Below are 12,274 nucleotides of genomic sequence, written 5' to 3'. Positions count from 1 at the left end.
TGGACGAAGGTCTCCTGGGGTTCAGGACGAAGGCTGGGCTCTGCCCAGGAGGGGACAAAGGAGGGGAGTTGTGAGGACTGTGCTGAGCTGAAGCCCCTGCTCCTCCCAGCTGAGGTCACTTCAGAACGCGCGGGCTCTGGGCAGCGGCCAGACGGGGCTCCAGGGACCACCTCCCCGGAAGGGGGCAGAGAGGACACGGCCCAAGGCTGCCTCGGCGTCCGGCCCACAGTCTGGCCTGCGTATCCAGGAGCCCGTCCAGGTGGGGGGCTGGGGTTAGGGTGGGGGGGCTGCACCACCGACGCCTTGGAGCCGGCGAGGGGCTAAGGCTGTGCGACCCCCCAATCTCCTCCTCTGCTAACAGGGACTGGGTGTTAACTCAGAGGGGAGGGGGAATATCTCCCACCCGGGGAAAGGGAGGGGGCCGCCAGAGAAGGCAGGAGAACACCCTGAGAAAGTGTGAATCACAAGGCCTGTCGGCAGGAAGCGCCACCGCCTCGATCCCGTCTGCGTTGCCACAAATACACCCGGACGAGGCCCGGGACTGAGAGCCGCTGGGGACTGAGAGCCACCGGGGAGCGCCGCCTGCTGCAGGCCAAGGAAGCGCTCGTGAGAAAATTTAAAAGAGGCTTTTCCTGGCCTCGATAACTGCCCTCCGTAAGGCCCTAGCAAGCTGGTCTGCAACCAAATTACCGGGTCCAGAGCCCTGTTTTGAGCAACTAGCAGGGACAATCCTAGCACTCCAGGATGAGCCACGAATCAAAGGCAGTGGTAACACACAGCCTCCTGCCACTAAGTCCCTACAAAAACATTGAGTAAACTACATCCTAATCAGATGGCTAGACATCAGCAAAAAATTATGAGCTGAACTAAGAAAATTGAAGACCTGGCCCAAGAAAAGGAATATATCAAAGCCCCAGAAGGGACACAGGATTTGAGAGAACTAATTAGCGAGGCATACACAAATTTCCAAAATCAATGAGTTGAAAGACAATATGACTAAAGAGATAAATGCCATCAAGAAGACACTGAGCGAGCACAAAGAATTTGAAGTCCTGAACAGAAAAGTAACAGTGCTCATGGGAATGGAAGACACAGTAGGTGAGATCAAAAACACCTTAGCGACATACAAGACTCAAAGTGATAGAAGAAGGACTAAGTGATACAGAAGACAGAACGGCTAAAACTGAGAGAAAAGAACAGAGAAAGGAACGGAAAAAATTGACCAGGGGCTCAGAGTTGAATGACAACACAAAACACAACAACATGTGTGTCATAGGAGTTCCAGGAGAAGAGAAGGGAAACAGGCAGAGGGAGTATATGAGGAAATAATAGCTGAAAATGTCCCAAGTCCCATGAAAGAAATGAACTGACATGTCCAAGAAGCACACCATTCTCAAATCAGAATAAATCCGAATAGACCTACTCCAAGACACGCTACTCAGAATGTTAAAAGATCAAAGATAAAAAGAAAATTCTGAGACCAGCAAGGGAGAAGTAAACCATCACGTCCAACGGATGCCCAGTAAGACTTAGCACAGATTTCCCATCAGAAACTGTGGAGGTGAGAAGACAGTGGTAGGATACACCTAGGATACTGAAGAGAAAAACATCAGAAAAGAATTCTTTATCCAGCAAAACTGATCTTCAAATATGAAGGTGAGTCTAAAATATTCACAAACAGAAATTAAGAGAATTCATAAAAAAGAATTCACCTTTGCAAGAAATATTAAAGGAAGCATTAGAGCCTGAAAGAAGAAGACAGGAAAAAGAGGTCTGGAGGAGAGTATGGAAGAAAAATTGGAGAAAGAACAATCCAAAGAATAAAAAGACAGGCAAAAATTTATGACATATGAAAACCAAAGAATGAAATGGTGGAAGTCAAGAGTGCATTTATAGTAATATCATTTAAGGTGAATGGATTAAACTCCCCAATCAAAAGATGCAGACTAACAGAATGGATGAAAAAATATGGAGCCATCCATATGCTGCCCACAACAGACTCACCTCAGACCCAGGGATACAAATCGGGTGAAAGTGAAAGGCTGGAAAAAGATACTCCATGCAAAAGTAACAAAAAAAGAGCAGGAGCAGCTATACAATATTGGACAAAACAGGCTTTAAGTGTAAAAAACTAATAAGAGATACAGAATGGCCATTATAGATTAATAAAAGGGACAATGCACCAGAAGAAATAAGAGTCATAAGTATCTATGCACCTAACCAGGGTGCCCCAAAACGCATGAGACGAGCTCTGGGAAGACTGAAGGGAGAAAGAGACATCTCCACAGTAATTGTTGGAGACATGGACACCCGCTCACATCATGAGACAGAAGATCAACAAGATGTTAGACCCAACAGACATATACAGGAGCTTGCACCCAAGCTCAGTGGGCTGTACACCCTTCTCAAGTGCTGATGGCTCTCTCTCCAGGATGGACCACATGTTAGGGCATACTGCAGCTCTCAATAAATATAAAAAGACTGAAATTATACAAAGCACCTTTCAGACCATAATGGAATAAAACTGGAAATCAGTAACAGACAGGAAAGAGGTAAATTTGCAAATGTGTGGAGGCAAAACAACACACTCCTAAATAATCAGTGGGTCAAAGAATAAAGTGCAAATGAAATCAGTTAATAAAAATAGAGAAAATTTTAAGAAGAACACAACTTATCAAAACTTATAGAATAGGGGAGCAGATGTGGCTCAGGCAGCTGAGTGCCTGCTTCCCACAAGGGAGGTCCCAGGTTCAGTTCCCGGTGCCTCCTAAAAACAAATAAACAACAAGCAAACAAATGAAAAACCAACTCAGGGGAGCCAATGTGGCTCGACAGTTGAGCGCCAGCGTCCCACATATGGGGTCCCAGGCTCAACCCACAGCCACTGCACCTAAATAAAACAAATGCTTATGGAGTACAGCAAAGACAGTCTTGAGAAGGAAATTTATAGCCCTAAATGCCTCTATTTTAAAAGGGAGAAAGAGCTAAACTCAAAGATCTAACCCAACGACTGGACAAACTAGAGAAAGAACAGCAAACCAATCCCAAAACAAGCAGAAGGAAAGAAATAATAAAGATTACAGCAGAAATAAATGAAATAGAATACAAAAAAACAAGAGAGAAAACCAACAAAACCAAAAGCTGGTTCCTCGAGAATTTCAGTAAAGTTTACAAACCCCTAGCTAGACTAACAAAGAAAAAAAATAGAGCAGATGCAAATAAATACAATCAGAAATGAAAGGGGGAAGTTACGATTGACCCCACAGAAATAAAAAGGATCATAAGAGGACATGCCAACTAACTAAACAACCTGGATGAAATGGACAAATTCCTAGAAATGCATAACCAACCTACACTGACGCTACAAGAAATACAAGAACTTAACAAACCAATCACATTTAAAGAGATTGAATCCATCATCAAAAATCTCCCAAAAAGAAAAGTCCAGGACCAGATGGCTTCAAAGGCAAATTCTACCAAACATTTTGAAAAGAAGTAACACCAATTCTGTTTAAACTCTTCCAAAAAACTTGAAAAGGAGGGATAATAACCCAACACATTTTATGAAGCCAAAATCATCCTAATGCCAAAGCTAAAGATATCACAGAAAAGAAAATTACAGACCAATCTCTGTAATGAACATAGATGAAAAAATTGTCAACAAAATACTTGCAAGTAGAATCCAACAGTATATCAAAATACTTATATGTAGAAGCGGATGTGGCTCTAGCGACTGGGCTCCGTCTACCATATAGGAGGCCCAGGTTCGATTCCCAAGGCCTCCTGGTGAAGGTGAGCTGGCCCACACAGGAGAGCTGACCCACACGGAGTGCTGGCCTGTGCAGGAGTGCTGCCCGCATGGTGAGCTGGCCTGAGTGGAGAGCTGGTCCACGCGGAGTGCTGGCCTGTGCAGGAGTGCTGCCCACATGGTGAGCTGGCCTGAGTGGAGAGCTGGTCCACACGGAGTGCTGGCCTGTGCAGGAGTGCTGCCCGCATGATGAGCTGGCCTGAGTGGAGAGCTGGTCCACGCAGAGTGCTGGCCCATGCGGAGTGTTGACCCACGCGGAGTGCTGGCCTGTGCAGGAGTGCTGGCCTGTGCAGGAGTGCTGCCCACATGGTGAGCAGGCCTGAGTGGAGAGCTGGCCCACGCGGAGAGCTGTCCCACGCAGAGTGCTGGCCCACTCAGGAGTGCTGCCCGCATGGTGAGCAGGCCTGAGTGGAGAGCTGGCCCACGCGGAGTGCTGGCCCACGCAGAGTGCTGGCCCACTCAGGAGTGCTGCCCGCATGGTGAGCAGGCCTGAGTGGAGAGCTGGCCCACGCGGAGTGCTGGCCCACGCAGAGTGCTGGCCCACGCGGAGTGCTGGCCCACTCAGGAGTGCTGCCCGCATGGTGAGCAGGCCTGAGTGGAGAGCTGGCCCACACGGAGTGCTGGCCCACGCAGAGTGCTGGCCCATGCGGAGTGCTGGCCCACTCAGGAGTGCTGCCCGCATGGTGAGCAGGCCTGAGTGGAGAGCTGGCCCACACGGAGTGCTGGCCCACGCAGAGTGCTGGCCCACGCGGAGTGCTGGCCCACTCAGGAGTGCTGGCCAGCACAGAGTACTGGCCCATGTGGAGAGTTGGAGCAGCAAGATAATGCAACAAAGAGACACAGAGGAGACACAATAAGAGACACAGCAGACCAGGGAGCTGAGGTGATGCAAGAGATTGAGCACCTCTCCCCCAGGATCAGTTCCTGGTGCCGTCTAAAGAGAAGACAAGCAGACATAGAACACACAGGGAATGGACAAGAGAGCAGACGGCAAGCACAAAACACTGGGGGGAGGTGGATAAATAAGTCCCCCCAAAAAAACAAAAACAAAACTTATATATCACAACAAAGTGGGATTTATTCCCAGTATGCAAGTCGGTTTAATGTAAGAAAGTCAAGCAACGTAATATACCACATTAACAAACTGAAGGGAATAAAACTACATGATCATCTCAATCAGTGGAGAAAAGGCATTCAACAAAATCCAGCATCCTTTCTTGATAAAAACACTGTGAAAGATGGGAATAGAAGGAAACTTCCTCCATCTGATAAAAGGCAAATATGCCAAATGCACAGCCAACGTCACACCCAACGGGGAAAGGCTGAGAGCTTTCCCACTAAGATAAGGAGCGAGCCAAGGATGCCACTGTCATCGCCATTATTCAACATTGTACTAGAAGTTCTAGCTCGGACAGTTAGAATGAAAAATTAAAGGCATCCAAAAAGGAAAAGAGGAAGTAAAATTCTATTAACCAATGACATGACCCTATATTTAGAAAATTCTGAGATGTCTATGACAAAGCTACTTGAGCTAATAAATTAGTTCAGCAAAGCGGCAGGATACAAGACTAACACACTGAAATCAGTCATGTTTTTGTACACCAGTACTGAACAATCTGAGGAGGAAATCAGGGGAAACATTCCATTTACAGTACCAACAAAAAGATTCAAATACCTAAAAAGGAATCAATTTAACCAGAGAAGTACAGGACGTATATGCAGAAAACTACAAAACAATCTAAAAAAAAAAAAAATCAACAAAGACCTAAACAAATGGAAAGACATTCCGTGTTCATGGACCGTGAAGATGTCAATCCTACCCAAACTGATTTATAAATTCAAAGCAATACCAATGAAAATTCCAACAGCCTAGTTTACAGAAATAAAAAAGGCAACTACCAAATTCATTTGGAAGGAAAGTGCATCCAAATAGCCAAAAGCATTCTGAAAAAGAAGAGCAATATTAAAGAAATTTTACTGCCTGACCTTGAATCATAATTCAAAACTAGAGTGGTCAAAAGAGCATGGTACTGGCATAAAAACAGACTCATCATATCAGTGGAATAGAACTGAGAACCCAGAAATAATCCCTCACCTCTACGGTCAACTGGTGTTTGACAAACCTAAAGTCCATGTTAACAGAACAAAAGGGTCTCTTCAACCAAATGGTGCTGGGAAAATTGCATATCTATAACCAAAAAATTGAAAGAAGACCCTATTTCACTCCATACAAGAATCAACTCAAAATGGATCAAAGACCTAAATATAAAAGACCATAAAACTACTAGAAGAAAACACAGGGAAACATCTTAAAGACCTTTGGTAGGTGGCAGTGTCTTGAAGCACATGCAACAAAAGAAAAATATATAAATGGAACCTCTCAAAATTAAACACTTGTACCTCACAGGACTTTGTCAAAAGGCTGAAAAGGCAGTCAACTTAATGGGAGAAAATATTTGGAAATCACATGTCCAGTAAGGATTTAGTACCCATGATACAAAAAGAGATGTTACAATTCAACAATAAAAAGACAATTCAATTTAAAAATGGGCAAAAGGATTGAATAGACAATTGTCCAAAGAAGAAATAAAAATGGCAAAACACAATAAAATGCTCAATATCACTATTAGTGAACTGAAAATCAAAGAACATTATTTTACCTCTACCACAATGGTCACTGTTAAAAACAGAAAACTACAAGTGCTGGAGAGGATGTGGATAGGACACATCTTCACTATTGGAGGGAATGCAGAAGGGTGCAGCCACAGAGAGGACCGTGTGGCAGTTTCTAAAGAAGCTGAATACAGACTTGTCATATGGCCCTGCAGTACCACTACGGGGTATACACCAGAGGAACTGACAGCGGTGACACGACAGACACGTGTACACCAGTGTTCACGGCAGCATGGTTCACAATCGCCACAAGACGGAAGCAGCCCAGATGTCCATCCACAGATGAGTGGATGAACGATGGGACATGACGCAGCTGTAAGAAATGAAGTCGTGAAGCGCATGGCACGGGTGAACCTGGAGGACACTGAGTAAAGCCAGCCAGACACAAAAGGACAAATACTGCATGACTGCGTTACTATGAACTAAATATACTGTGTAACACCCTGTATGGTTTCATTTATATATAAATATCTATATATAAACATATAAAGATGAAATTAGACTAGTGATTATGTAGGGCTAGGAAAGTCATGCTAAGGGATGTGGAATTTTCTTTTTGGAGTAATGAAATAGTTTTAAAATTTTTTGTGATGATGAATGCAAAACACTGTGATTATGCTAAAAGTCACTGATTATACACTTTAGATAGATCATTATGGTATGTGAATATATGTCAATAAAACTGAATAAATAAATAATTGTGCAGGAATAGACAAAAATAGTGTCTGTATACAGCAGAGGACATAGAGATTGAGAAATGAAGAATTTCCCTGTTTTTTTATTATTATTGAAATAATAAAAGCGTTCTAATAATGATTGAAGTGATGCATACTATGCATACCACTGACTGCACACTTAGGGTAAACTGCATGCTTTATTAATATATAGCAATAAAACTGATTTAAGAACAAAACAAAAGCACATATCACCCAGGTAAATTGAATCTCAGATAGTTTTTCAGTATGAGCATATACCAAACACTACATGAGACATTTATACAGAAGTATTATTTATTGTTTATCTGAAAATCAAGTCTACCTGGGCACCCTGCATTTTATCCAGCGATCCCACCGGGGAACCACATTCCGGGAAATCTGAAGGATGGAGATGCTGTGCTGAGCAGTCAGAGCTGCCGGATCACTGGGAACCCGAAACCTCACTGCAGCCGGGCGCAGGACCGCCGCGCCGCCCGGCCCCCTCCCCTCCGCCCACCCTGTGGGAGCTGCCGCAGGAAGGCCCATCTGGTAAGCGGACGTGGCTCAACCAGCTGGGCTCCCGCCTACCACACAGGAGGTCCAGGGTGCGATGCCCAGGGCCTCCTGGTGAGGGCAAGCGGGCCCAGGCGGAAACGTGGCCCTGTGCGGGAGAGCCATCCTGTGTGGGAAGGCCGCCCAGTGCGGGTAAGCCACCCTGCACAGGAGTGCCAGCTGACGCAACAAGAGACACAGAGGAGAGACAATAAGAGCCACAGCAGAACAGGGAGCTGAGGTGGCAGAAGAGAGTGCTCGCCTCTCCTCCTCCAGAAGGTCCCAGGATCGGTTCCCAGAGACACCAAAGGAGAAGACAAGCAGACACAGAAGAACATGCAGCGAATGGACACAGAGAGCAGACAACGGGGGGTGGGGGGCGGGGGGGCGGTGGGGAAAAATAAATAAATCTTCAAAAAAAGGCCGGCCTCTGCAGAGCCGCTGGCTGGCCCAGAGGGTCTGAAACCAGCTCCCCTGCCCAGCGCCTCCCACGTCTGCCCAGACGCGGCATTCCCACGTCAGCGCAGAAGGCAGTCACAAAAGGCCCCAGCTCCCACCGTGGAGAGAAGCCCTGGGTACATGAACAAGACCCCTGCCCACTCGAGGAGCGCGCCGTCCCTGGGGGAGCCGGGACCAGAGGCCCGGGCTGGGGCGCCCCACAGGCAGCGGGGCCCTGGCGGCTCCCGCTGCTGGCAGGGCAGGAAGGTGTGGCTCCAGCACCAGGACGCCTGGCCTGTAGGAGCCAAGAGCAGCGGTGCAGCAGCTGCTGCTCCGCTCCTCCCTCTCCTGCGGGCACAACGTGTGGCACAACCAAGCGCCGCAAGACACGGCCGGGAGAACGAGGAGTTCCCAGCCAGAAAACGACACCGGGGTCAGCAAGGCACCTGCCTCCAACCGTCGAAAACTCTGAGCTCAGTCTCCCCAAGGCGTGAGCCACGCCCGCAGCTTTGCGATCTCCCCAGGGGGAAACGCTGTGCTCGTAAACGGAGCTATTCGTCTGGCCGCGATCCCCTTGGACTGTGTTAAATTCAAGAACTTAAGTTTACTTGACAAAACCAACCCATCGGTAGGCCGTGACTCAGGCTGAGTCGCCAGCCCTGTGGTGGGCTGATAAAAACGGACACTCAAGAAGCCACATGGGAGAGGAGAGAACCTGCTGGTTTATTTCGGTCCTGCCATGCGGCACAAAGAAGGCAAAGCCCCAGGAAGAGAGGTGAGCCACTGCGCTGAGAGCGTGCAGCCCAGCGTGCAGCCCAGCGTGCAGCCCAGCGTGCAGCCCAGCGTGCAGCCCGAGAGGACAGCGCAGCCGCGCAGCCGAGGCCGCGCCGGGCAGGGAAGAGCGGCCCCTGCTGGAGCCGTTGGCCTGGGACGAGGCTTTCGCCCCGAGCCCTTACGAGCCAGCGGTTCCCGCCTCCCTGTGCCCGCAGCCTCAGGCGCCGGATCCCTGCTCCTCGCCGCCCCCGGGGAAGCTTCCAGCACGGGGCCCCTCCTCCCTCTTGGCACAAACCACATCCCCCCACACGGCTGCCGGCCTCGTCCTCTCGGCTCTGGCCCTTCCTTGTGGCCAGCACAGCAGCCCGTCCACCCCTGGGTCAGCAAGAGGGCCAGGCCGGGGACGCAAAGTGCACAGCGCGCCTCCTACCAGCCCTCGGAACAGGTTCAGAGGGGCAGGCCCAAGAGAGCAGCCACCCGGGGCTACTGCGCAACGGCCGCGCAGGCGCCGGGGTCCCTGCCTCCCGGACGCCGTCGCCACGCCGAGCGGGTGTCCCGGAACAGAGGCAGAGGACAGCCCGCCCGGGGCTGCTGCGCACCCGCCGCGCAGAGCCGGGCCCCTGCCTCCCGGATGCCGTCGCCACACCGAGCAGTGGACAGCGACCTCGCCGCAGCTCCTTGGGAGGCTCACCGGGCAGTCCTGGCAGACCACTGCCGTCAACCAAGCCGGCCAAAGCTGTCACCTAAAGGACTCGTCTTTAGAAACGCACGGTGGCAGAAATTGTGACCCAAATTCTAGAGAAAACCAGCTGATCAAAGCATGTCCAGAAAAACCCCAGACGCTGAAATATCAGACCCATGAAGTATTATAAAAATGTTGAAGAGTGTGGAAGACAGGTAGAAGAAAAAATGAGAAACTTGGACATTTTGGCAGAAAAATGAAAAAAGTAGTGGAAAGTCTAGAGGCAAATTTTGGACCTGAGTTAAAGACTCGGAGGCTGTTTCACGGTGGCGAGAACACTGCAGGAAAGGTTCCTAAGTAAACCCACCACAACAGAAATCACCCGAGAGGAAAGCAGACCGAGGGGGCGCGCAGTCTGCGGGACGCAGCCCGAGGTCCCGAGGGGAGAAGCGCCGAGGCCAGCGCGGGCCGTGGGACCAGGGCCGTCCACCAGGCGCGGAACGCCCCCCAGGGAACCGGGTGAGGACGAGAGGGTTCACAGCAGCAAGGGCAAGGAGCGGGCTCGCTCAACGGCCGCGTGAAGGAGGTCAGCCCAGAAGTCTCCATCCCGCAGGACTAAGCTCCGAGAATGGAGACACTGGGACCTTCTCAGCCAATAAGCCGTAAGTTAGAGATTACACTAACTTATCGCCGGCAGCTCTGCCACAAGAGGAAGGGCAGACGTTGCTGAGAGCGACCCCGCCTCGGGGCCAGCGTCCGCCGGCGACGCGACGCGCACTGGGAAGGAGAAACGCCCCTTTAGGACCGGGCTACACCAACGGCGCGTGTGCGCAGAGCGTACCGCAGCCCGGAGAGGGCTCCAGCGCGGGAACCTCCGCAAGGCAGCTCTACGCCGTTCACGAGGCCAAGGCCAGCAGCTCCAGGGGCCGCACAAAGGCGAAGACGGGGCCCGGGGCCGCCCTAGCGCAGCACAGGCACGGCTGGGGCCCCGGGCAGCCGGCGCAGCGCTTCAGAGACTCCATCCCACCCAAAGCGGGCAGGAGTGGAGGAAACCGACAGAAACGAGCGGAAAGCCGCAGAGGCCGCGCCCGGGACGGAGAGCAGGACCGTGGCGCTCGCCCCCAGACCAATGCCCCGGCCGAGGCACGGGGCCACGAGGGCAGCGCTGCCAGGAGGGTCGCCCGGGCAGGCCCATGGCCGCGGGTGGGGGCCGGACCTGCCTCGGGCCCCCGTGGGAGGGCGCGGCTGGAAGCCAGGGGCAGCCGGGCAGGAGCTGCGAGGGGCCACCGTGCTCAGCAGGGCAGCGAGCAGCGCGGCATGGGCTGAGGAAGGACGAGGCGGGCGAGACCGCGGGAGGAGCGGAGCCGGGGCAGCGCCTCCTCCCCTAGCAGGGCTGACCCTCGTGGCCTGGGAGCTGGGAGGAAGGCGCCCTGGACCCAGCACTGTCCTGTTCCGCCTGATGAGCCTCCGGCCAGGCCCGAGAGGAAGCAGTTTCCAGGCGACTCAACCGCTTCCCAGGGCAAGACTCAGAAATAGTTAGAGGCAAGGAATACATCCAGCATGCAGCAAAGTCAAGTCCACAGGGTCTGGAGTCCAAGAAAATGCAGCAGGCAAGTATGACCCAGTGAGAAGAGGAACCAGCCAAAACCAAGACGGAGCTGACTCAGAAACCAGGAGCATCGGAAAAGGAAAGCAGAGCAGCCGCCACAACCGCAGCCGTCCGTCCAGAGAGTAGAGCGCGAGACACGGCACACACAGAGAACGCAGCTGGACTCGGAGCCCCGGGAAAACCAACCAGCAGTTGAGACAAGAAAGACACAACGAGGGAGTAACGACAGGTCAGAGCTGGCAAATGAAAAAATAGTGCATCTGAAGACAAAACAACACAAATTGCCCAAATAAAATACAGGAAATTTTAAAAAGGAAGAGGGCATCAGTAGGCGTGTGACAAGCTGGCCTTAACACACAGGCAATCAGCCGTGCAAGCTGGCAGGAGTGGGTGGGGGCAACGTGCTGGGCTAACAGGCAAACACAGAGATTTGGTGAAACCACGAACTCAACAGCCCCCAAGCACAAGAGCGAGGAGCTGACCAGCGCGCGTGCAAGGCCCCTCAGGAGCCCGAGGAAGGGGGCCTCAAGTGGAGAAATCCAGGCGGGCCGTGCCCCAGGGGCGCCACGCAGGCTGGGACGCCCTCCCCACCCGAGCCCCCAGCCCCGCCTCACCCCCCCACGGCTGACGCACACGCTCCCGGGCGCCCCTCCCCTGCCCCCCCACTGCACTGCCCCGTCTCCTCCTGCCCCCCACTCACCCACAGCCAATGTCAGGACTTCGAGCCCCCCCCACTGCCCCCCAGGGCCTGCCCAGCCCCCACCCCAGCCCCGCCCTCCGGCCTGCTCTGCACCCCGGCCTTCCTGGCTGCAGCACCCAGGGCCGTGGCCTCTGCCATGGCCTGTGCCTGGACTCTGATCCCAGCTTCCAGGAAGCAGCCCGCCCCCCCAGCTTCAGCTCTCGTGTCACCCCGCGAGGCCGCTGGCCCCGGCCGCCCAACGCGCCCCTCCTTGCAAGCTGGTCGGCCCGTGCCTCAGCGGGGCCCAGGGCGCCCCCAGCAAGGACCCGTGGAGGTCGGCCGCGCGTCCCGCAGCCCCGCCCGC

The sequence above is a fragment of the Dasypus novemcinctus genome, chromosome 19 (genome assembly GCF_030445035.2).
Source record: "Dasypus novemcinctus isolate mDasNov1 chromosome 19, mDasNov1.1.hap2, whole genome shotgun sequence".
NCBI classification, from domain to species: Eukaryota; Metazoa; Chordata; class Mammalia; order Cingulata; family Dasypodidae; genus Dasypus; species Dasypus novemcinctus.
This window is presented reverse-complemented; position numbering follows the sequence as displayed.